The sequence below is a fragment of the Lutzomyia longipalpis genome, chromosome 2 (genome assembly GCF_024334085.1).
Source record: "Lutzomyia longipalpis isolate SR_M1_2022 chromosome 2, ASM2433408v1".
NCBI lineage: Eukaryota > Metazoa > Arthropoda > Insecta > Diptera > Psychodidae > Lutzomyia > Lutzomyia longipalpis.
In genome coordinates, this window is record NC_074708.1 from 10,364,121 (window position 1) to 10,390,506 (window position 26,386).

Below are 26,386 nucleotides of genomic sequence, written 5' to 3' on the forward strand. Positions count from 1 at the left end.
TGTTTGTTTTGTTGGAATTATTAATTACTAGTCAACCCGAGCCCCCAATCACGTGTGAGCAATCACCATTTTAAGCTATAAAAGGGGGGCGTATATTATTAGGGGGGATGAATAATACGGTACCCTGAAAAATTCTAAAAATAAAAAAATCCCGTTATCTGACCCTTCAGCAGGTAGAAAATGGGAAAAAATCAATTTTTCTGTGGGGGTGCTACAAAGGGGGGTTGGGGCGGAATCCCATATAGCGCTTGCAACTCGTATTGACCCCCTCTACCCCCATACCAAATTTCATCAAGATCGGCCCAGCGGTTTCGGAGGAGTTCATGTGCCACAGACAGACAAACATTTCAGCTTTATATATTAAGATTGTAATTCATACACAAATTGATCTCACCGAAGACATGGAATATAATTCTTTAACATGCTTTAATCAGCCACTGATTGCTTAATTAATCTCATGAGATGGGGAGATTTTCTTTCACTTCCTCCTCTATATCTTAAATACACTTCACTATGAATTCCTTCCCATCTTATTTATCTACTTCAACTTTTTTTTTTCACTCTCGTCTCCCGTATTCATCTCTTGGGGATTCATCCTCATCTCAACACTCTGTGGCATCGTTGAGAAGGAGAGGAGGAACTTCTTAAGTCACTTGACGTGATGGTAAATCTATAAATATTCACCCAAAGCTATATACTCTTCCCGTATACAATATTCCCGTCTCCCTTTCTCTCCCTTTTTTTCGGGCACATCACTTGTCCTCGTTTAGTATTTTACCGCATCGTTAACTCAAATCCCCCCACATAAGCTTCTATGGTAACAACAACATGACAGAATGTGCAAGAAAAGCAGCAACAGTAGTAATGAAAATATAAATGACATGAAGTAAATCCTTGTCGTCGTCTCTTCTCCCGGCTAAAAGACTCTTCTTCCTTTCACTTGCGCATTCTTGTTTTTTTTTCTTCTCTCCACCCTGTCAAGATGGGTTCTTCAGCTTCCTTTTGCTTCCACAACGGACGTCTTATTTGGGTTTGATACACTTTCTTCCACTCGGTACTGTACTTATCTCGTTTGAATTTTATAGATGCCTCACATAGAGGAAACATTGCGATGGGGATTTTAAATGCGTATTAAGCGATTAATGAACTTGGAAAATGAAAGGGGGGATTTTTTTTTTAGAACCATTATAGTCAACCCTAGACTTGAGACAGGAATTAGTTAAATTAAATTTTACAGTGATAATGGATTAGGCAGGAAATAAAAGATTTTACGGAAATGCTCAAGACATGTGTAAAGTCTAAAATAAGACTTGTGTTGAGATTTTGACTGCGCGAGGTCCTTCATCAGGTGCAAAAAGACCTAAAAATATTAAGCTTTAAAATTTGCTTAAATTCCTCAAAACGGTTTTTATTTCAATTGAAAAAAAAAACAGACAGATAAAAGATTAAAATAAACCCCAAAAGATCATCTGACGAAAATGCTTGTCAAACCTCTGAAGAAAAAGCTTTTAAAGACATTTTGTCATTTAAATTAATTTTAATAAATTAACAGAAAACATCATAGAGATTAGATGTGATTTATTCCTCTTTTATTAACCAATATTTCTCTTATTTTTTTTCTTTTGATGCGTCTTCGCGACAAGAAAAAAAAGAAAGAAAAAAATTCCCCTCAGAGTTAAAATGATGTGTTTGAGAGAGAAATTGATTAAAAAACATAAAATTAGCATTATTTGCCGTGGTAGAGTTGCGATGTCAAGACAGGTGCTAATGACCACATAATTGAGGTGTCCAATTTAAATAATAATATACCCACCAGGTGAAGACAAGATATAAAAAGAAGAAAGATGTGAAATACATTTATGCATTTTCTTGCCAATGAATATCTAATAGAGCGTATACTACGAAGAGATGGAGTTGAAAAAGTGGCTGCAGTTGTGCAATGACGACGATATCTCTGACAATCTCCAAGCAATTTTTACAAAATGGCAATGGTAATCAAATATATAAGACGGAAGCAACACAGTGCGGTGGAGAAAGGAGCTGAATGCAATAAATTACGAATAGTGCGGAAAAATTATTGAATCGATGAAATTTAGTATTATGTCCCAGTTGGCACAAAAGGTCATTATAAAGTCTAATGTGCCGAAAATGATCGTTAGAATAACGTTTATAATTCATCAAAAATAAGTCATTTTACGTGATAATGGGGAATAAAAAAGACCCACGTTGAAAGTCAGTACACCGTCAGAATAACGTTATTGGAAGAAATTTCTGACCTTTTTCTTACGTTCTACTGACCTTTAAAATTTGAGACCAAAAGGGGAAATTTTTGACATGGCATCCCAAAAAAAATTTCCCAAACATATTTCTCTCTCTAGCATACATGGTAGCATAGGATAATGGTGTCTACTCTATTTCCCTACCAATATACCATATTTATGGTATTTTACAAGGAATATTTATAATTTTTTTTCGAAATTTTCTATATCTCAAATTTATATGCCGAAATACTTTACCGTCACAAATAAATCAAAAAGAACCTAAAATGGACTTATTATTAAAAATTAATTATTTTTTATAAAAAGTTTTGGAATATTTCTGATGATGTAAAATAGACTCTGTCTTTACTACTCATTTAAAATGTCTTAGACATCCTTCCTATTGCTTAAAATGCTGACCCGGCTTGATTCAAAGGCAATTAAATATCCTGAATTTCGCTATAAAAATTATTGATACTCCCGGACACTTAAATCTACGCCATATCTCGTAGCTTAAAAATTTTTGTCACATATATTGTATTTGGCCGAAACGTTAAAATGAACAGATAAATGATATATAATGTAGAGGAAAAAGAGCTTTTTTTTAAATAAATTTTATTATATTTTTGAATAGATTTCGTATATTATCGAATCAAATCAAAAATCAAAGTGTGTGCATCAGTAAATTATTTTATGTAAAACGAAAACATATTAAGTGCGATCAAATTAAATATTATTTAATCTTCAAGGAAAACAAATATTTACCTAAACCCTTTTTCTCAGAAGTATTTCTTTAAAAGTATGTACCCAAAATGAAAACTAAGTCTAATACATTTTGTCTTATACGGATTATGACCTGCAAGCCTGCAATAAACATTTAAGAGATAAGGAGAGCAACCCTTGTAAACTGCAAAGCAAGGGCAATTAAATTGCCTACCTGGGAATAACTTAGGGTTTTTAAGGACCTTAAATATTTATTTTGAAAAGAAAAATGTGATATTTGGCAATAAAAGTTTATGCAATACATATTATATGTACGTTAATGTATTTTTTTCTCTTATTCTGGAAAAAACTTGAAATAAACTGTAGGAAAATATTGCAAGAAATTGATAAAAATCATTTCAATTAAATGATCTATTTTGATCTTTTTTATTGAAAAAAAGACTGATTAATTAATCTTAATTTTGTGCTCGCGATAGGTTTACATGTGAATCTTAAGAAATTCTATGCGGATTTCCTTACGTTCGGATGTCCCTTTTTGAACGCTCTTTTTCCCTTAGTGAATTTCAGAGAAGGTCTTCCAAGACACCTACGCACAATTTTGGTCATCCGTATAAGCATTCTTCCCTATTGTTATATGACATGCGCGAAATACTAAAATTGTGGCAATAAATGACGTATTTCTTAATGAACAAGACCTGGCGCACCCTCATTATGATCTCCTTTAACGATTTCATTGATCATTTTGCTCATTTTTATTGATTTATTCGAGAAAATCGTGAAAAACCTAAACCAAAACAAACGCCTGTCAAAGGTCAAAAGAAGAGTGCAGAAATACAAAAAAGAAATATCCCACGCAGTCTTTCTCTTTCTGTCTCTCCCTCAACACCAAAGGTTGGTGGAGGGTAAGTATACTTACGGTATTCTGACGTTGAGATTTCGGCAGGAATTTTAGCCAAAGTTGATGGAGGGTCAGAAATTTTGTGCTTTCTTACGGTATACTGACGTTGTTAAGGAAGAAATTGAAAGTATATTTTTATATAATAAATGAGATTCTTCTGCTCAAAATAGCTTCTAAAACTATTTGCTCTCTTTTAAACAATCATTTTAATGCATTTATATGCCATTTTAATTAGTTTTTGATGATAGAAAAAATGATTGATTTTTCATCTTACTGACCTTTAATGACTTATTTCTGACGATATTCCAACGTTTACACAAAAAATTGAATTTATGCGAAAAAAATGAAGTAAATAAAGCAAAAACGTCTTTTAATAGCTTTTTGATCATCTACAAATAGAATTGTAATGTTTTAATGACTAAAACTTTGATTTCTGCAAAATGACTAAAAATGCCTCAATTTTTACTGACTTTACTTACCAAATAATAACGTTATTCTGACGTTAGAATTTAGTAAGCTAATGACGAAATTCTGACCATTTTTTACGATAATCTAACGTTATTATAACGTTAATAAATAGTAAGTAAAGTCAAAGTTATTATGTGTTAGCTGGGGTGCTTATGGTTTTTCTTTCTTTTCTCCCCCACACCACAATATTTTCCGATTTTTTTATAGCTTCAGGGAGTTCTTGTGTTCTATACCACGAAGCACAAAATGGAATATGAAGCAAAGTTGCCAATAAAAATCCAATAAATTGCTACCACCTATAGATCTAAAATGTATTTGCGAAAGAATGGAAGCCAAAAAAATGTCTCACTGGGATGTGAAGTGAAAAGGAGGAAAAGTAAATCGTTTCGACCAAGAGAGATTTTTACTTTTATTGTACGACAAATTCTCGAAATAGAGTCCCTCTTGCCATCCCCGTAGAGGATGATGGCGTGGTGAACAGCAAAAGAACATATTATATCGATTGAAATCAGTTGTTGGGAATTTTCTCTCTCTCACTCTCTTAGGATCTTCTCCACTGCCATCCTTCTTCCTTTTTTGCGCACAAATATCACGTCAAAAGAATTCTCATATTGTTGGCAAGAGGCAAGAGAGGGAGATTTTCTCTATACCTCACTATATGTATAGTACACAAGGAAAGTATAGACAAACCACCGTATCAGAATCCCACCCATCGTCTCGTTTGGGGGTGGCGTAAGTGGGAACCCCATTTCAACTTCCTCTCTCATCGTTAGTATAGCCATAAACGTCGCTCGTTCCAAACTACCAGACCGACAAAGTATTTTCCCATCTTTTTATGCTTCCTCGTCGTCTTTTCCACCCGTTTTTCATGGGTTGTCTGCCAAGAAAAGAAAAGTACTCTATTGAATTTGAACACGAAAAGCAGTTGAATTTCACATCCACCCCCGTACCCCTCCCCCCATCCAAATGCGAAAGCTCTGACTATGTATACGTTCCACCCACCAACCCATACCCATCGCGTCACTGAGCCCTTTTCAGCCATCCAACCGCTCTGGTAGGAGACAAATATTATCCACACACACATTCTTGGATGTATCAGAAAACCAACATCCCCCTACCCCCGTTCCGTATCATGTTTTCTTTACACCCTTTCAACTCCATTGTTGTGCAAAAGAATTTTATTACTAACGTAGAACTCTCAATGAGGAGTGAAATGTGATAAGAATGTCAGTTGAGATATATTAGCATTTTTCTTGTTTATTCACCAACACTTTATGAGACAACTCCTCAAAGTAGTTTAGCATCAGACATTACCAAGTTCGGAGAATTATAATTTACCTTTTCTTTATTTGTTGAAAGCTGAGTTGAAAGTATAAGGAAATGTTGGATTATAAAGGCTTTCCCTTGAATTTATTATCGATAATGATTTCTGAGAAAGTTTTGATAAAGAACTTCATCTTTGGATATTTTCTTTACTATCTTTGGTTACTAACTGATGTTAGCATATGGTAGGAAGTAGGCTTTAAACGAGATTGTAAAATAACTACGTTAACGACATAATTCGTTTTAAAAGAACTCTTAGTTAGATCATGAATAACAAGTGAATAACAGCTGCTTTATACAGTTTAGTTAAGTAGTCAAAATTACAGCCTGTCCTATCTGGAAAGATCCGGAGTAGTTTTAACTGAAAGAAGTCTATAACTACGAAGCAGGTAATAGAAACAAGATTGTAAAAAAATGTTTTAATAGCTACAATCATGGTTTGTTTTATACTGAAAAACAACTACATAAAACAGGTCAGCGAAGTGGTCTAAATTGAAGAAGGTACTACTTTAACTGATACAAAGTAACGCTTAAAGAAAGAAATCTTTAACTACGAAACATTATGCAGGCCATTTTTTAATCCAATTAATTTGGTTGTAATTCCGAAATCATGATTTGCTTCTTACAAAATGAAAGCTGTTATTGAACAAGTTAGCGTATTAGTCTTATATAGCCTATTATACCTAGACTGTTTTGTAAAAATCGGAAAAAAACTAAAAGACATAATAAAACATTTTTGTAAAAATCTCATTTCTTAGTTTATGATTCGAAATGTCTTAACCTGTTCATCTGAGCTTATTTCCATACTTATGTATGGCTACCTGTAATGCTGTAACCTGTTGTAGACTATATATATGAACCTTATCAAACATGAAAAAAAAAAACAACAATTCTGTGATTAGTGAAACAAAATTTAAACAAAAAGCCGTCTACAAGTTTATTTCTGGAAACAGTTTTGATATCAGATGCCAGTCCTTCCTTTCATACCACATTTTCCCAACAAATCCCCCCAAGTTGTAAATCACATCTCTGTGGCGGCTGCTTATCTTGCGGAAAATTGTCCTTTTCGCTTCTGCAATTTACACATCTCATCCACATAATGCATCAAAATATGAGAATGAACCTCTCTACAATGAATTTTCCCTTCTTCACCGCATTGTCTGTGTGCACAGTATTTTCCACTCAGTATGGCAAGAGTGCATTCTATATCCATATTATGGAAAAGCACACAGAAAAGCTCAACATTTTGGTATTCTTCATATTTATATGCGGCAAAGGGTGAGTAAGGATGGGAATGCTGTATAAGGGTGGATTTTTGTATATGATGGTGTAAATGAGAAAATTCAGTTTTATCCAGGCAACTTTTCTCCTACTATAGTATAATGGAAAATGCCTTTTTCTGTGTGTAAGTATGAGTATGGTGTAGTACAGTATAAATATAACTTTGAAGCGCTCTTTTTCAGGCTACAAATTGTCTGCATAATCAACAACTTATGCGCTCTCTACACTCATATCTCATTATATTGTTTGTTATAAAATGTTGAAAATTTTCCACAAGAGAAGCATCCGTACACAGTGAAAATAAATAAAGTTGTTGAATATGAGGAGGGAAAAATTCATTTTCTGCACAATTACAATTACCTCCTACTTTAGTCACTCTTTTTTTCATACCCACTACCCCTATGGGGCTACCACATCACGGGGGCTAATAATATAGAGGAAAATATACACGTTGTAAAACATGTGGATGCGCAACAAGAGATGGGTGCTACAACACCTGGAAAATGAAGGATGGTTTATGTGGTGGAAAAAGTATCTGTGAACGTAATGATACGATGATAAAATGGTGTGGAATGAAAAGGCCACAGTGGAAAAAACACCCTCAATTTTCACAGATGAGAAAATTGTAAGGAATTTCCCCACAGCTCGAGTGAAAAATGATTGTGATAAGCACCGTGTGGTGCGAGTTGATGATTTTGCCGTATGTTGTTAAGGCAAAAGCTGAAGAATGCGGGTGGGTGGAAAAAGGAGTTTTTCGTGTCTGATGTCAAGCTTTTCACATATGTGTGTTGTGTCGGATTATAAAATCCAAACAACAACGGTATAGGTATCTCAAATCTCTTCCTTGAGACGTTTTTTTTTCTCCACTGTGTGTGTGTTTGGCATACATCCGCAAATTCGCCTTTTCCCGGCTTTTCCAATCCATGTGGTGTATGCTGTGTTGTACAACCCCTCGTCTGGCTTTCTCCAGTAGCGACGTTTTTTTTTTGTCTCTCCAATTCACCCCCAAGATTGTCACACTACACACAGGCGGGTTTAAAATAAATGTGCACGAGTGAGACGTGGAGATATGTTAGCAGAAGCAAAAGGGGTGGTATGGGCACTTAATAAATGCAAAGCACGAATAAGTTGGAGCTAATGGGAAATGTGGAGGATGCAAAGTGAGTGTGTGACGGTTTTATACAATAAAATGGCGCCCCTCGATATAATTTGCATATTTCTCTCGTGTTTTCTTCCACCTCCACCACCTCACTGCCTCTTGCGCATTGCAAACTTCACCAAAAACCACCCAACCCCCTTATGTTCGGTGAAATATTTCTTCTATCATCCCTCAATACAAATGCGCTCCATGCGAACCCTCTCTCATTGCTCTCAATCCAATGCTATATACATACATATACAATTTAATTCTCATTCAACTTGAGCATTGATTCCAAATCGATTGGCATTTTTTTGCCGCATGAGCTTAAATTCCTCGTCGAAGTACCACTTTGGCGCGAGGATTCTCAAGATTAGTAACCCACATGAATGGAAATTGGGGGTGAAATTGCAAAAGGAATATACGGGGGTTTACAGGGATTGCACGTTTTTCCACGTCTTACACCCCAATCTATCAGATTACAAAACTGATATAGAGTTGTGAAATGTTTTTTCAACGATATCAAACATTATTTTCAATTTACATCCTATTAAAAAAAACAAAACATAAAAAATTATCAACTTGAATGGATAGATAAAGCAAATTAATATTTTTGATGTTCCAAAGGGCTCTATAGCTTTCAATTAAATTAAATGGAATAATTTTAACAACAAACGTTGTAATATTTTATGCAAAATTAATTTCACACAGTTTGTGGATTTCACCTGAAGAACGTACAATTTGCGTAAATTTTTAAAAACGTCAACGATTTTTTTTAATCTTAAACTTTAACGTAAATCTATAAAAAAAAAATTTAACGTATTTATTTGCATTTCGTCAGCAAGTTGACGACTTTTTCTTATGTTTAATAGCTCTATCAATGTTTTTAGCTCTATTAAAAATATCGTCATTACTATATGGTATGACGCAAAAGTCAAGTAAAAATAATGCAACAATTAAAATTGAGAAATTCACATAAAAGACATAAGAGAATGCGTAAGCAGGTGAATAATTAATCGTTAAATTTTTAAATTAATGGCCAAAAAATTAAATCTCTGATGCACATCTGTTGTTTATTAGATCTCTTTTTACCTATAAAAATTTATTTACGTCTTTTACTTTTTCTTGTGAATTCCCATTATTGTTTTTTACGCAAATTTACACGCTTATCAAATAAACTTTGTAATTGATAAAGTTTTTACCTTCATTTTTTCAACACGATAGAGATCAGAGAGACATACCTGGAAAAAAAAAGAAAAAAATGTTAGAATCAAGAATTATTTAATTTTTTTCTTAATAAATTAAAAAATAAAAATACAATTGAAGGAAATTTGTAATTATTCTCAAAATTAGGATCCAGGAAAAGGAAACTAATGAAATTTTTGAAAATAAAAAATACAACATGTCGCGTTTGCAAGATAAATGCTTCATATTTTTATGCAAATATATTTTTTTTTGTATTTTGCATTTTAAACGTGACAAAAAAATACCGTACAACGCGGAAAGAATTTTAATTATACTCTGTTTTTTTTTTGTCAATGCACAGGATGGCGGACAGGTTCCACATATCACCAAGTTTTAATTATAAATATAGTATAAAATAAAAATAAACTTCCGCCCCGTAAACACCATCAGTGAAGCCCATTTTGAATTCACACACATAAAATAAAACAAAAAATCTGGAATTCAAATTAAAAAACATTGTATGCACAGGGAAAAAAACCCCTTTTGCACCCAAGACAGTATGAGTAATGAAAACATAATGAAATTCAGAGAGGGTTTTTTTTTCATGCTACACTCCTGCTGCTACCAACAGGGATGGTGTATGATCAAAAGTCATACCGATGTGACATTTGTTCCATTCACACGACCAACCACACAAAATACCAACTCCATCGTTGGGGAGACAGCGAGATAGACATGGGATTCAAGAATGTACATCGCATTATTTGAATTTCTCGACTGAATTCACTCGTGGTTTCCCGTCTGTCGGCACCTCACCTCCTTTTTGCGCTGCTATAATACCACACTGTGCTGGAGGTATTTTTCATCTGCTGCGGGAGCGAAAGCGAGAAAAAGCTCAACCACCCAGAAAAAGAGGGAGAAGCTCCTGGGTGGAACACAACGAAGCTTTTGCCGCGGAAATCAATACCGCCGCGCCACGTTCAGCTATGCATGATATGCGACGGAGATTTTCCAACCAGCAGCCACTGTGGGTGATTCCGAGCACTACCCTCCTCCACATCCCCAATCCTCAGCCCCTAAATGAGACACCGAGAGCTATACAGGAACATTTTCGAGGGTTGAATTTCCCTCTTCTCCCATTTTTTTTTTTTTTGGCTCAACGATCCTCGTCGCTATGTGTAAAAGTATGTGCGGTTTTATCTTCACCATTCCCCTCCTTTTCTTTTTGCACTTCATCTTCACAAGAGAAAGCCACCCCCTCCCAGTCTCTAGAACCCCACTTCATGAAAATTCATCGCGTCCCGAAAGGAAGCAGCACCAGGAGGGAAAAAAAGACAGCCAAAAGAGATAAAAGAACATGCTTCTCATTCACCCTCACAGACTGTTTGCATTATATATTTTCAACGGGGAGCTTTTAATAACACACCCCCAGTAGACGAACAAGGATGGCTGTAGCGAAGAATCATACCAGGAGGGGGATTATGTACATTTTCACGAATTCATTAGTTGAGTAAATAATTCACTAACACTCCCATTAATCTGTACAGAAATCTTGCACACAGCACAAAATAAGGGATAAGATGGGGTGCTAAAGGTACACTCAGAGAAAAGTTTTTCTTTTATTAAGTTTATAAAAATTAATTTACAATTTTGTAAAATCTTGTCTCTTGTATATAGAACAAAATTAATGCCTTTTTTTTTTAAAGAATTCTTAATTTGAACAAGAAAAATGTTTAAAACTTTGGGGCCGAAGAAATTAGAGTTTTTAAGATAATGTAAAAAGAAAACGTTGAGACAAGATTTTAATTTAGATAATTCAGATTAAAAAAAAACTTTTATTTTTCTTATTTTTTTTTTTACTTAAAAAAATATAAAATGTTTTTAAAAATTAATAATTTTTCGTAAAAACGGATTAGACTCGATTTACAAAGAGACCTTAAAGAGCTTTGAAAAGCTTAAGTTTTATTAGCTAGAAACACACTTTCTAGAATATCTAGACTGAGCTAAAACTATCCTAGTAAAATCAATTATATTCTACTCTTGAGCACAAATTAATTGATTTTTTAAATTCAATTTCTATTTATGTTTCCAAGTAGGTAAAGCTTGAATTTATTTGAACGTATAGTCTAGAAAGAAACTATTCATTCCTAGTTCATTTTAAAACAAATTCACTGGAATCCATCAATATTCAGATATTCTATTGAATTTTCAGAAATAAGCTCCACGTTATGACCAATTTAGTAGTATAAAATCTAAATTCCACGTCAAAACTCTATGACAAACTAATTGAAATAATACCTCTTTACCCATTTTCATGAGCAAAAAGGGATTTTCTCTGAGTATTAACAAACATTTTGCAAACCTATGCATATTTTCCTATGAATTTCCCCGGAATGCATTATCATCCAACATTGCTCTACCCATATATTCATAGAGAAATACATAAACGTAGTGCTATTTATTTATGCTACTGTGGGGCATTGAAAAGAGCATATTTTTGTGAAAAGAGTCTCACTGTGGCAACCACAGACAGATTGCAAAAGGAATGGCGCTTGAAAAAAAAATGGCAGAAAGGAGTGAGTGAAAAAAAGGCTGTGTGGAGAATTCTGAAAGTGGCTTACAGCTGGAATTTATGTAGCACCACTCACTTTTGCCACACAAGAGACTTTTTCATGTTATCCAACCCCTTTTGACTGTGCGCCAGGGGGGAAAGCACCCCCACATACATATAGACTGTATAAAGCCCCAAAATGATGACACACTGAAACATTTGCATAATAAACACTCAACAAAATACCGTCTAGTTCGAGTTTTTTTCTTCACCCCCAATTTGACCCCATGTGTAAATTTTTCCTCATCCTCCACACCCTGCCTCAACCCATGGGCCGAAGGGATGGAAATTATTCTTCATTTCCGTCCATTTTGTATTCCATGCCACCCCCCTCTCACGGGTGAAAAAGATAATTTTGCATATTGCTGTAAGTTACTTTATGGTGTTTTGTGCAAATTTATATCATGTGAAAAGAAATTAAATTTTTGACATGCAATTTATTCTCAAGCTTCCACTTTTAACCCTTTTTCCACGCTAAACTTTTTTTTTGTGTGCTCGTGTAGTACAAAGGAATGGCAAAAAGCTTTTATCAATTTATTAAAGTTTGTTTCTCTTTTGTTTCCTTTCAAAAAAAAAAATAGACAATTTCACGTTTTTCCCCCCGCAAAAGCAATGCTGATATAGCTGAAATTCATCATGACAAAATTCTGAGAATCAATATGGGGGTGGATTCTATTGAACAGCATACATATATTCTTTTAATTTAATGAAATATTTTCATCCCACATAGTTCTTTGATTTCATGCTATGCAAAAAAAGCTCGAAAAAGCGTCATCGTTTGAAAGCAAAAACCCTCCCTTTATGTACAGTTTAAAAGCACAAAAAAACTTCCAAGAGACAACCAAAAAATCTAAAATATTCACCATCGCCATAATATTGCAAAAAGCCCTATTTTCCCCAATATTCGTTACCACATTTTTTTCTAGGTGCGAAAGCACTCTCTGTATCAAATAAAAAGGTACATTTAGTGCGGAAAAGCTCCCGGAAAAAAAGATAGGGGCATCGGATAACTTTTTTTTGTGTAGTTGCCGAAAAAAAATCTAAACAGATTTTCGTCCATTTGCGCTATTTTATTTGAATAAAAAATTCCCATAGCAATGGTAGATAAAATCCATTTCTCATTAGTACTCTCCTACACGAGATACATACATTTGCATTAAGCTCACTGACTATCCCCATAATCGAAAATATATATAGCGTATGAGCTTTTATGTTCGTATATTTCATTCATGCATAAAAATCAGAGGAAAAAAATCAGGTGGATTTATTAGAGTATGTACCGTAAAAAAGTTGTAAAAAACATTGGTAAATATTTGAATTTTTTTCCGAAATTACAAAAAATATATATTAAAAAAAATTCATGTGATAATATTAGTTTTTATTGTATAAACAAAACAAATTGATAACGCACAATTAACAATTATTTGCACCGTTTTTTTGTTAAATTTATTAAAATTTAAATAAAAATGCGCCTATAAATGATATTCCAGATAACTACCTGGCGTCCCCATTGAGATTTTATAAATATACTTTTGAAGAAAATAAAGAAAAGTTGAGAGACAAAGAATTTTCATTGATAATTAAATCAACAAACTCTTATAGAAAAAAATACCCGGCGCCTCCATCTAAATCTAGCCTTTTTTTTAAAGCAAAACTATCTTAGCATTTTCACTACCACTTAAAACAAACCTTTAATAAAAAAGAGATTCAGGTTATTAATTAAATATAATACCATTTAGATAATTAACAAAAAAACTTATTTTATATTCTTGTATTCAAATGAATTCCTTTTGTACCATCTCCATCCCCTTAATAACATCATCTTGTATAAAAAAAAAATATCAAAGCCTTTTTTATATCCCTTAGTCATCTCCAGATTGTGAGTATGGCATTACTTATTCACTGACTCACAATCCCATTTAAATGAATCTCTTTTCTGTGCATTCATGAGCTAAATAAAATATAGAATCAAACAAAAAATCGCTGGAGGATTTTTTTTCATACACATACAACATATAAAAAACCAGAGTATGGTCAAAGAGGGATGGTTGAAAAAAATGTATATATAGCTTTATCTCATAGAGTGAGGAATTTTCTGATGCTCTCCGTGCTGGCAGCAAAAAAAAGCCAGGACTATGGAGAAAAAAATCCCAAAAGTGAGAAACATGCTGCGGAGGCTTGGAGAGTATCATCCACCTACTTCCATCGTATCTATAACACACCCCTGAAGCCACTGAGGGTGCCTCCAGTGGCGACAGTCGAGTGGTTAGAGGAGACGGTTGGGTAGTTCATGTTTTATTAAAATACCCAGTTCCGCCAGCTCCATTCTGTACCCATCACACACATAGCACTGGGGGATCTTCTCTCCAGCATACCAGAGCTGTGTTTTCTGCAACACCTCCTCCCCCCCCCCCGCTGCGCTATAGAGGAGAGAGTGAGAGAGTCGGAAAATCTATGTGCAGCATTCCCGCGCGTTGTGGATGGGTGAGGATATACAAAGCGTTAGAAGTGCAATTAAAAATGTATAACACAAAGTGACTGACACTCGGTGGACTAGAGCGTGTGCGCTATGTAGGTTGGGGGTGTTGTGTACTACCCCCAAAGCACATAACCACCCCCCCCCCCCGCCCACCAAAAGTCCCCATCTCTCCGGTGGAAAGTCAACAAATTGGACGGGTGAGAGGCAAAAAGCTGGAGGAATAATTAATTTAGCAAAAAAGAGCTGAATAAAACTTTATTAAAATTTTATGTTTATTTTTTTTTTTGCAGATGCTCGTGCTTGTTTTTATATGAAAAACAGAATTTTTTCGCTTAAATCTCGCATATAAAATGTGTCTGCACGTTGTATTTTTTTAACGCTCAATGGGTGGGGCAAATTGTATTCTTCTTATTTCTACTCATATGAATTATTTAATTATTTCCCATTCATCCAAATATTTATGTGTTTTTTTTGTAAAACTAATTGTGATTAATCTTTGAGATTTTAATTTTTAGATTCAAGAAGAATTATTCTTTTAGAAAAGTGCTATGTTTCTTATTAACTTTTTTGAATATTTAAATGATGACACATGAAATATGTTCAAACGTTTGACTTGGTAGAAAATTTTGAAACAGCTAAAACATGAAGAATTAAAACCTTTACAATAAGTTGCTCAAAATCTTTTTAATTTCCTTTAAATTCTAAAAGAAAAGTAGAATAAACTTACCAGGCGCCTCCATTGTGATTCATAAATTAGCCTTAAGTTTCAATGGAGGCGCCTGGTATTTATTGTGAGTTTTTAGTTTATAGTTCTATTAAATCCAAAAACCTCCAATTTCTCAATTTTTGATCATTAAAAATCAACACTCTTGTGGTGCATAAAATACAATTAAATGAAGGAATTAAAACAAAAATATATCCTTTAAACCCTAATAAATTTGTCATCCCCTTCTGTTGCAGAAACTTGTGCATTAAAACGATTTTTGGGAGTAAAATCAATCGACTTCATATGGCAGATTACACCGGAATAACATGCACTATTTACACACATAGTGGGAAACACAAGCTAGGGACAAATGCCAATTTTGGTCTGAGAGTGCGGAAAAGGGGAGCTTTATACAGTATGATGGTTTAAATAAACAATTGAAAACCACAATTATTTTTGCCACCATGCAGTACAACCCCCCACCCACCCTGGGGCAATGGGGTGGAGGGTCCATTTGCAGTTTGTGCAGAGCTTCTCGATAAAATCACCCACACAACCCCGTCCATTTGTGGATGATGGGGTTGTAGGCTTTTGGAATACCAAGAGTGCAAATTCATCCCATAATATGTATATGCGGATTATACCACGGTGTGGAAACACTCTGGGGCTAGCATATGAGATTTTTTTGCTGTTGTGGGGGTGAGTATGACGGAAAAGACAGAATATGGCAATTTGTATTCTGGCAAAAATGCAACACAACCATATCTCTGTCCCGTAAATGCATATTACGGTGTCCAGAATTAAATTCAATGTGGTGAAACAATACTGAAAATTACTTTTGCATATTCCACCATATTTTGCATTTTATAACCAACTCCCCGTCCCAATTTTTTTTGTCTACTTCCCTGAACTTTTATTCTCGTGTGGCTCTATGTTGGGGTGTTAAGGGGTGAAAAGGATGCTATTCACTGCACCTCGTTTATTTTTTTCCAACATTTCCTGTTCACTTTTTTTCTACATAGAGGTAACCAACCCCTTTTCGGTGGATTCTCTCTCTGTGTGTTATTTCACTGCCCATTTGTCTAAAAAATGTGTGCACCACCGCACCATGATTAACAAGGGAGAATAGGGTTTTGAATATGAAGCACGAAAAAAATTCCCTTGGTTTTCAATTGCAAAAATACCACAGAGAACATTTGGACTTCATACATATAGTTATCTAACATGCGAAAAAAAATGCAACGAAGAATGTGAAAATGTTGCACCACCCAAAAAATATGCTCCAACAACTATTCAAGTAATATTTGCACAAGTTTCACATCTTTCTTTTTCACCCCATTTTACCCATCCTAGAATTTCATATCCTTTTCACTGTGCGAGGTCGTTGCATTTCATGGAGAAAATTCTTTTGTACAATATCACCACAATTGTGCTTCTCACGATGACAGTCAGGAATTTCCTTTGAAAGTCCTCGCGTTGCTTCCTACCTCAACATGCAATCTTGATTCCTTACCATTGCTTCCTCTTGTCATCCATTGTCAACTACACTGAGAGAAATGCTAAAAGGTAAATTATGGTAATTTACGAGGAAAACTTTCTTTGCATTTTTCCATTCTACATAAGCTATGATAAAATAGGGTGAATCTTATTGATTTTTCTCTATTTGGTTTTTAGAAGTTTGGAGACGTAATTTTATTTTTTTATTTAAAAAATTCAAATAAATTTGCATTGTATTCAAAATTTTAATGAATCTTTAAAAAGGAAATAAAATGTTTGGTATAGGGTAAGTTATTACAAACTATTAAAGGTTTTTTCGGTGTTTGTCAGAATCAAATTTATGCTTCTCAAAGGAGAATGCAATAATTTGACCCGGAGCTTTCGACACCAAAGGGAGTCTTTTTCAGTATTCCAAGCTTATCCTTGTCCTGGGGCTCTTCTCTACCTTATTTTACACCCTTAGAGGTTTTGCCGAAGGTTTTCCTTCTTTTTTTCTAATTTTTCTTTCATTTTCAAACCAGCTGAATTTTAAATAAACCCCTAATGCACATTAGTCGAAAGCTTAAAAGCTCTACCACAACAGGTTCTATAAACCATGATAAGTCACTTAAGTAACCCATGACACCTTGTCGGATTTAGCTGGATGATGTTCACACACATATATGAACCTTATTGCTGTCACAATCCTATTTCTTCCAGTGAAAATCATTCGTGAAAGTGGAGCGGAAAAGTGGGGGATGAAAAATCCACGTCGCAGGTTTATCTTTCAAGGATATAACGTGTCTCACATGTATCGTTCACTGACTAAAAGTAATGTATTATGGATGCGTGGAGGATGGATTGCGAGGAAATGGTATTCTTTGCACATAACAACACCAAACATTGTTTGAGAAGCAACTGTGTGTATGGATAACAATGTTGTATACACACAACCCCTTGTGATTTGTTCTACTTCAACCCCCAAAGAATTCTCCCCATATGTAGTCAGGAGGAGCGTTATATCTCTAAGCAATCTTCCATGCCACGAATCGTGCAGTGTCGCCCACAATATTGTGCGAAGAGAAAAGATTGCAAACTCGGGAATATGTGAGTTGTTTTTGGGGTGGTGTGGGTGTGGGTGAAGTTTACGGTGTGTGGTGAAAAAAAAAGCCCCGAGAAAGGGCATGAGGAGACATAAAATCTAACATAATACATGCACGACCGAAGAATAAGTGACACTTGAAGATCCTTCCCAGATACCACTGCTTGATACTCAGGGATTGAATCGCATCGTAAAAGTCACGACGACGCAAGGGTCTTTTTCCTGAATTTATTTCAATGACACTTTATAGCATTTTCAGCTTTCACCCCACCGCCCAGCACCATACAATTTTGCACTGTATACACACCCCCAAAGAAAAGAAATCCCCCACAAAATCATCCCTTGCATCCCTTTATATGAAGCTCCTTCGTCACTTTGAATATTTTTCTTATCAAGAATGTATACACTGAGAAAAAATAAATTCTAAGAAGAATTTTTAAGGATCCGTTGAGGATTGACTGAAGAAAGAAATATTTTCAATGGAAATTCAGGTTTCAATGAAAATTTCTCAAAAATAATGTTTTAAAACTTTTCTTTTTTCATATTTTTCATCTTAATCTCAACCCTCAAAATAAAAAGAAAATAATTCAGCATTAGCACCATCTATTGTCTAATTTATTAGCAATCAGAGCCCTCTGGATGTAAATAAAAATTCCAAATCACAGCTTCACGGTGAAATTTTCTCTTCAGTGCTGTGAACGGAAATAAGGGTGAAAAACACCCCTTCCCCCGGGTGTGGCTGTTCTTTTATATTGTGTCATATTATTGCCCCTCTCTGCATTGAAGAAAATTTACTTGAAACATCTCCTCCCCCAGTTCATGTACCAACATTCCCATTTATTTTCACTCTCGCACCATACAACACAAAAGGCACTAAAAGTTCGGTTTCACCAATAAAACTCTAATCGCAATCGATCGATTTATTTCCCACTTCTTGCACGTCCCCTCTCTTACCAATTTCATCCCCCTCTTTCTTTCTTCTTTTTTATCTTTGCACACCCTTATTTGAAATCACCATTGCTCCCCACAGAAAAATGTCTCTATAAAAATCACTTGGGAATGAGAAAGAAGACGAAAAAAGAATAGACTTGGAAAAGCGGTGATATATAAAAGAAAATGGGTATGGCGCAAAGAAAGTTGAAAACATTTATCATTCAAGGTACAAGTGCAAAGGCACAATGAGGGGTGGAAATTCACACAAAAATTGAATAACTCAGAGATAAATTTAAATGGATGGTTTAAATCAATGCAAATTATCTAACAACTTCCACCCTGTTGTAACTCCGTTGCAGCTTTGAGATAATTTATTGTCACACACACATTTTGTCGGTGTTGGCATGCATATGAAAAGCCCCTGAAGTTAGTGAATTTGTGGCGTAGAGGTATCTCAGAAATTTTCGGGTTTTCCATCCCCTAACGTTTGAGCTCATATACACTGTGTGTCATGATGGGGAGTTCTCTTCATTTTCTGCAACATATGAATACAATCTACTCATAAACAATCAAAATTGCAATTTACCTTCATCAGACATACAAAACCCGACGACTCTTTACCCCCGTTCTTCAACCCCCTAACTATTTTAATCCCCTCAAACCCACCCCATATTACTCTCTCTCTCTCAATCTATTGCATTCTCTATATATAGCAAATGGTGTACAACATATATTGAGTCACACTCTCGACGAATCCCCCTCCCCTCCTAACCATAAGCTATTAGCATTGAGGGTGAGCAACAGAGAATATGGTATTTCACCCCATCGAACAAAACACACAAAACACAAACCGAGAGAACAAGAAGCGGTTTCACTCACCAATATTTCAAAGCAAACAACCCTATTAGCCACTGCATGAAAATACCTCCTGATGGTTCTCATTCCACCATTGTACATTGTGTATAGTATAGTGAACGTCGTACAGTTGCTAACGAAAATATACCAACGTCTTCTCCCCAAAAACGGTACGCCCAAACGATCGCCTACAGGCATGGCGGGTTGTTCCAAGTATATCTTTTGGGAAATCATGTGGTAAGTGCAAATTGCTCACAAGAGCCCAGAATAATATGGGATTTTCCTCGTATAGTGCACCACCAAAACTTCCTCGGACGTTATACATACAATTTGACCTCATGCCTAAATAATGTTTTCTCCCTTGGCTTTTCGGGGAATAAAATCATAACAGGATTTGGGAGTTTGTACATGGAAATTTGCTTTCCCTCCACGATATGATCTTATAGCCGCAAGGCTAACAGATTCTAAGAAACATTGTTTATCGGTTTTCACTCATGCTTGATGATGGTGTTTACTCGAAAATTGTTGTTGATTGGACAAAAAAGCAGGAAGATTCTTTACCAACAGGAAGATCAGGATATTTACTTTGCTCCACAAAAAAAACATAATATTAGGTTAAAGGAAATAAATGAGAAAAGAAAACCGAAAAGGTTTTTTCAAAAACGGTTAAGTAAAATATCCTTAAATATTTTTTTTAGCTTTAAAAAAACTCTGGAAAAGTTAGTTCTTATCAGGGAAAACTTCGAATACCAATACAATTCTACAAGAATACTTTTTCGTTAACGTAACTCCGTCCATCTATGACTCATGAGTTTTGTCGAATCAGGATATTGATACGCTTCTAACTATAAAAGGACCTTACGGTGTAATATCCCGACAGACCGTAATTCAGCAAAATGTGAATACGATTAGTTAGATCAGATGAACAAATTCAATCTAGGATCTAACTTTACCTCACTTAAGATCTAGTTCCAAAACCTAAAACCTAACTAGTCTACAAACCAATTTTTCTTTATAACAAACACCCTTATTCAGTGTGACTAAACTATACATCGCAACTGTTGTGTCGAATCCTGGAGTACCCCTTGGTGTGGATGTGAGTAGCGAGCGAGAGAATAATTCGTTGCAGAGGAAGGGTGGAAAGAGTAACCCCCTTGAATGCTGTTATTAAGTTCAATCTACCCTCTTTTGGGGTGTAATTGATATGAGCGTTCATATAAGCTGAGAAGCATCACAAGCACCATCCTTGTGCACAAAAGACAGAACTTGGGCGAAAAGAGGCAAGGAGGGTAAGGGATTTGTGAACAACGATGATGATGACGATAGAGAATTTTCGGAAGGGTGCTTTTCACCTCAATTCACATCATATCATCCTTCTCTTGCGCATCAATTACGCATATCTAACCATCTCCCTTGTGCACCACTAAACCCCTCTCTAGACAGTGGAATAAGAGAGTGGAAGAAAACCCCTATGGATTCATGGACCCCTGTTGTAGCCGAGAGTGTGACTCTAAATGACAGCAGGAGGTTTTACGGTATATGAATCGTAAATTGGCTGTGCATGTAATTGTGTGTAAGGATATCGACATAGTAAATTGACAGCAATGAATTTAGGCGCCTAGTAATACCCTCTCACCTCGTACCCTTATTCAAAAAAGCAAAATACACACAACCCCACTCATATACCCTTCAAATTCCATTTAATTCAAAACCAAAACCACCCCATTCTCAAACCCCAAACGCATTTTTCCATGCATTCCAAGGTGTCAATTCACCGTAGTATCTTTACTAGATGTTAGACATATTTCTATATATTATAAGAAATATCTCAAAATATTTCTTCACCCTGCCAACACTTGGCAGCCTTAGATGCCCTATCTCTCCCCTCGTAATTTTGACAGAAAAACTGACAGCAGGGGGAACACCGAGTGTCACTTTTGACAATTTACGTGCCTCCTCGGTTCCAACCACTGCCAACCACTCCCTTCTCGGAAATAATACATATATCATCAAGGGAGATAATCAAAGAAGTTGCTTCTGCATAGCAAACATACAGCAACGAAAAAAAAGAGAGAAGAGAATAAATTACTTTCAGAATGAATAAAAATATCATTAATAAGTAATTGCATGTAAATTAATGTAGAGTAACAACAAAAGTCAAGAGAGATGGCAATCATTGCCACGTTTTTACCACCTCAAAATGTATATCATTATATACACAACGTGAACTACAGCGGCATGGTAATAAATGGGCACAAAAAAGCGCGCCATGGCACAAAAAAACCGAACCCAGAAACTTAATGAAAATGTGAATAAATAAAATTAAGGACTCGTGTGAATACACCATTAAACTTCCTATACCTCTTGCATACCTTACTACACATTCCACCCCATGTCCAGAAGTTGCTCCTCATGAATTCATGCTTCGGTGCACACCTTTTTATTTAATAACACCACCCAAAAAACAAGAATGTGTAAGTCCGTCAGGTTAGTTGGAATATTCTTGCAGCATGCAAGGATTGAATTTAAATTCTTTGAAATTAATCTTAAAGTCAAATTTTTGATGTTTCTGGTAAGACCTGGCGTCTCCACTGTCGTCTGTGTTGTTATTTATCTGAGAAATTGCGACGCCGGAATACTACCAGGCGCCTCCATCATGCTTTGTTCTTGCTATCGTTTTAAGAAAAGTTTTAAAATCAAATACCTTAAAATCAGGAATTGAATCTAAATTTAAATTGATTCTGTTTTAAATTGATTACCACCAGGCGTCTCCATCGTGTGCATATAAATGGTAAATTTTCAATTTCAAATTTATAAAAATATAAAGAGGATAAATATTTTATTATGATATTATTGAGTACCAAAATCATTAATCATTCTTACCATAAGGAATATTAAGCTTCAGAGATTGAATTTGACGTAGAATATTTCACGACTGTTGTAATTTGTTGAATTTTTTCAATCGGTGTACGCAGTCAGAAAAAGGAAAGAAAAAACAGCATTTATGCTATCCAGCGACGCGTTTCGCCAAATGTTTATTGGCTTCTTCAGGCTCTATTACATGGAAAAGAAATGATTTGGGCGTTACAAAATTTCTGTTCGCGGGAAAAAAATCTTTAAAATTTTTCTTTTTAAAGCAACTTACATCAGCATGGGGCTGTTTTTTTGTCAAAAAACTGTAGGAAATAAATTTCCCACCTCAGAAAGGGACACATCACAATAAAAATTAGAAAATTTCATGCAAAATTACATAGAGCAAGATAAAAAACGACTAAACACTGTGCTGGCATCCAAATCACTAAAGATGAAGACGACACAAAGAGAGTGCAAGAGTCGCTGATGGTTTGTGTGTGTGCAATGTCCGATGGTTGTGAAGATTTTTTGCTGCTGTGTGTCATGCAGCTGATCGGCAAGCCAACCAACTTTCCAATGGAAGCGGTACTTGTCAGTGTGTGGGCAAGAAACCAGTCCCGTGGGAAAAAACCTTCTTTCCCCAATGATGCAAGTCATCCCGCGCAGAAAAGACATGAATTTCTTTAGAGCATAAATCCTTAACCAGGAAAATGCCCAAAAATGTGTGTAGATCCAATTCATTCGGTGGGGATGGCGGAAATGTGATGAGGAGAAAGGATGATTGAGGAGAAAATAACCGAAAAAGGTGTTGATGTAGAATATTTCACGACTGTTGTAATTTGTTGAATTTTTTCAATCGGTGTACGCAGTCAGAAAAAGGAAAGAAAAAACAGCATTTATGCTATCCAGCGACGCGTTTCGCCAAATGTTTATTGGCTTCTTCAGGCTCTATTACATGGAAAAGAAATGATTTGGGCGTTACAAAATTTCTGTTCGCGGGAAAAAAATCTTTAAAATTTTTCTTTTTAAAGCAACTTACATCAGCATGGGGCTGTTTTTTTGTCAAAAAACTGTAGGAAATAAATTTCCCACCTCAGAAAGGGACACATCACAATAAAAATTAGAAAATTTCATGCAAAATTACATAGAGCAAGATAAAAAACGACTAAACACTGTGCTGGCATCCAAATCACTAAAGATGAAGACGACACAAAGAGAGTGCAAGAGTCGCTGATGGTTTGTGTGTGTGCAATGTCCGATGGTTGTGAAGATTTTTTGCTGCTGTGTGTCATGCAGCTGATCGGCAAGCCAACCAACTTTCCAATGGAAGCGGTACTTGTCAGTGTGTGGGCAAGAAACCAGTCCCGTGGGAAAAAACCTTCTTTCCCCAATGATGCAAGTCATCCCGCGCAGAAAAGACATGAATTTCTTTAGAGCATAAATCCTTAACCAGGAAAATGCCCAAAAATGTGTGTAGATCCAATTCATTCGGTGGGGATGGCGGAAATGTGATGAGGAGAAAGGATGATTGAGGAGAAAATAACCGAAAAAGGTGTTGATGTAGAATATTTCACGACTGTTGTAATTTGTTGAATTTTTTCAATCGGTGTACGCAGTCAGAAAAAGGAAAGAAAAAACAGCATTTATGCTATCCAGCGACGCGTTTCGCCAAATGTTTATTGGCTTCTTCAGGCTCTATTACATGGAAAAGAAATGATTTGGGCGTTACAAAATTTCTGTTCGCGGGAAAAAAATCTTTAAAATTTTTCTTTTTAAAGCAACTTACATCAGCATGGGGCTGTTTTTTTGTCAAAAAACTGTAGGAAATAAATTTCCCACCTCAGAAAGGGACACATCACAATAAAAATTAGAAAATTTCATGCAAAATTACATAGAGCAAGATAAAAAACGACTAAACACTGTGCTGGCATCCAAATCACTAAAGATGAAGACGACACAAAGAGAGTGCAAGAGTCGCTGATGGTTTGTGTGTGTGCAATGTCCGATGGTTGTGAAGATTTTTTGCTGCTGTGTGTCATGCAGCTGATCGGCAAGCCAACCAACTTTCCAATGGAAGCGGTACTTGTCAGTGTGTGGGCAAGAAACCAGTCCCGTGGGAAAAAACCTTCTTTCCCCAATGATGCAAGTCATCCCGCGCAGAAAAGACATGAATTTCTTTAGAGCATAAATCCTTAACCAGGAAAATGCCCAAAAATGTGTGTAGATCCAATTCATTCGGTGGGGATGGCGGAAATGTGATGAGGAGAAAGGATGATTGAGGAGAAAATAACCGAAAAAGGTGTTGATGTAGAATATTTCACGACTGTTGTAATTTGTTGAATTTTTTCAATCGGTGTACGCAGTCAGAAAAAGGAAAGAAAAAACAGCATTTATGCTATCCAGCGACGCGTTTCGCCAAATGTTTATTGGCTTCTTCAGGCTCTATTACATGGAAAAGAAATGATTTGGGCGTTACAAAATTTCTGTTCGCGGGAAAAAAATCTTTAAAATTTTTCTTTTTAAAGCAACTTACATCAGCATGGGGCTGTTTTTTTGTCAAAAAACTGTAGGAAATAAATTTCCCACCTCAGAAAGGGACACATCACAATAAAAATTAGAAAATTTCATGCAAAATTACATAGAGCAAGATAAAAAACGACTAAACACTGTGCTGGCATCCAAATCACTAAAGATGAAGACGACACAAAGAGAGTGCAAGAGTCGCTGATGGTTTGTGTGTGTGCAATGTCCGATGGTTGTGAAGATTTTTTGCTGCTGTGTGTCATGCAGCTGATCGGCAAGCCAACCAACTTTCCAATGGAAGCGGTACTTGTCAGTGTGTGGGCAAGAAACCAGTCCCGTGGGAAAAAACCTTCTTTCCCCAATGATGCAAGTCATCCCGCGCAGAAAAGACATGAATTTCTTTAGAGCATAAATCCTTAACCAGGAAAATGCCCAAAAATGTGTGTAGATCCAATTCATTCGGTGGGGATGGCGGAAATGTGATGAGGAGAAAGGATGATTGAGGAGAAAATAACCGAAAAAGGTGTTGATGTAGAATATTTCACGACTGTTGTAATTTGTTGAATTTTTTCAATCGGTGTACGCAGTCAGAAAAAGGAAAGAAAAAACAGCATTTATGCTATCCAGCGACGCGTTTCGCCAAATGTTTATTGGCTTCTTCAGGCTCTATTACATGGAAAAGAAATGATTTGGGCGTTACAAAATTTCTGTTCGCGGGAAAAAAATCTTTAAAATTTTTCTTTTTAAAGCAACTTACATCAGCATGGGGCTGTTTTTTTGTCAAAAAACTGTAGGAAATAAATTTCCCACCTCAGAAAGGGACACATCACAATAAAAATTAGAAAATTTCATGCAAAATTACATAGAGCAAGATAAAAAACGACTAAACACTGTGCTGGCATCCAAATCACTAAAGATGAAGACGACACAAAGAGAGTGCAAGAGTCGCTGATGGTTTGTGTGTGTGCAATGTCCGATGGTTGTGAAGATTTTTTGCTGCTGTGTGTCATGCAGCTGATCGGCAAGCCAACCAACTTTCCAATGGAAGCGGTACTTGTCAGTGTGTGGGCAAGAAACCAGTCCCGTGGGAAAAAACCTTCTTTCCCCAATGATGCAAGTCATCCCGCGCAGAAAAGACATGAATTTCTTTAGAGCATAAATCCTTAACCAGGAAAATGCCCAAAAATGTGTGTAGATCCAATTCATTCGGTGGGGATGGCGGAAATGTGATGAGGAGAAAGGATGATTGAGGAGAAAATAACCGAAAAAGGTGTTGATGTAGAATATTTCACGACTGTTGTAATTTGTTGAATTTTTTCAATCGGTGTACGCAGTCAGAAAAAGGAAAGAAAAAACAGCATTTATGCTATCCAGCGACGCGTTTCGCCAAATGTTTATTGGCTTCTTCAGGCTCTATTACATGGAAAAGAAATGATTTGGGCGTTACAAAATTTCTGTTCGCGGGAAAAAAATCTTTAAAATTTTTCTTTTTAAAGCAACTTACATCAGCATGGGGCTGTTTTTTTGTCAAAAAACTGTAGGAAATAAATTTCCCACCTCAGAAAGGGACACAT

General features: G+C 35.7%; 1 protein-coding gene and 2 long non-coding RNA genes across 7 annotated transcripts in view; all 3 read right to left on the reverse strand.

Annotated features, from left to right (window-relative positions):
* LOC129790610 (autism susceptibility gene 2 protein) overlaps window positions 1-26,386 on the reverse strand; it is a 195,637-nt gene that overhangs the window by 93,153 nt on the left and 76,098 nt on the right. The gene's annotated exons all lie outside the window — the stretch shown is intronic.
* Window positions 22,350-24,560, reverse strand: LOC129790633 (uncharacterized). The gene is made up of 3 exons (XR_008750593.1): window positions 24,076-24,560; window positions 23,329-23,984; window positions 22,350-23,237 (listed from the first exon to the last, which is right to left on the reverse strand). It is a non-coding gene; the product is annotated as an uncharacterized LOC129790633 (long non-coding RNA).
* LOC129790634 (uncharacterized) lies at window positions 24,679-26,054 on the reverse strand. Its single transcript, XR_008750594.1, has 2 exons — window positions 25,570-26,054; window positions 24,679-25,478 (listed from the first exon to the last, which is right to left on the reverse strand). It is a non-coding gene; the product is annotated as an uncharacterized LOC129790634 (long non-coding RNA).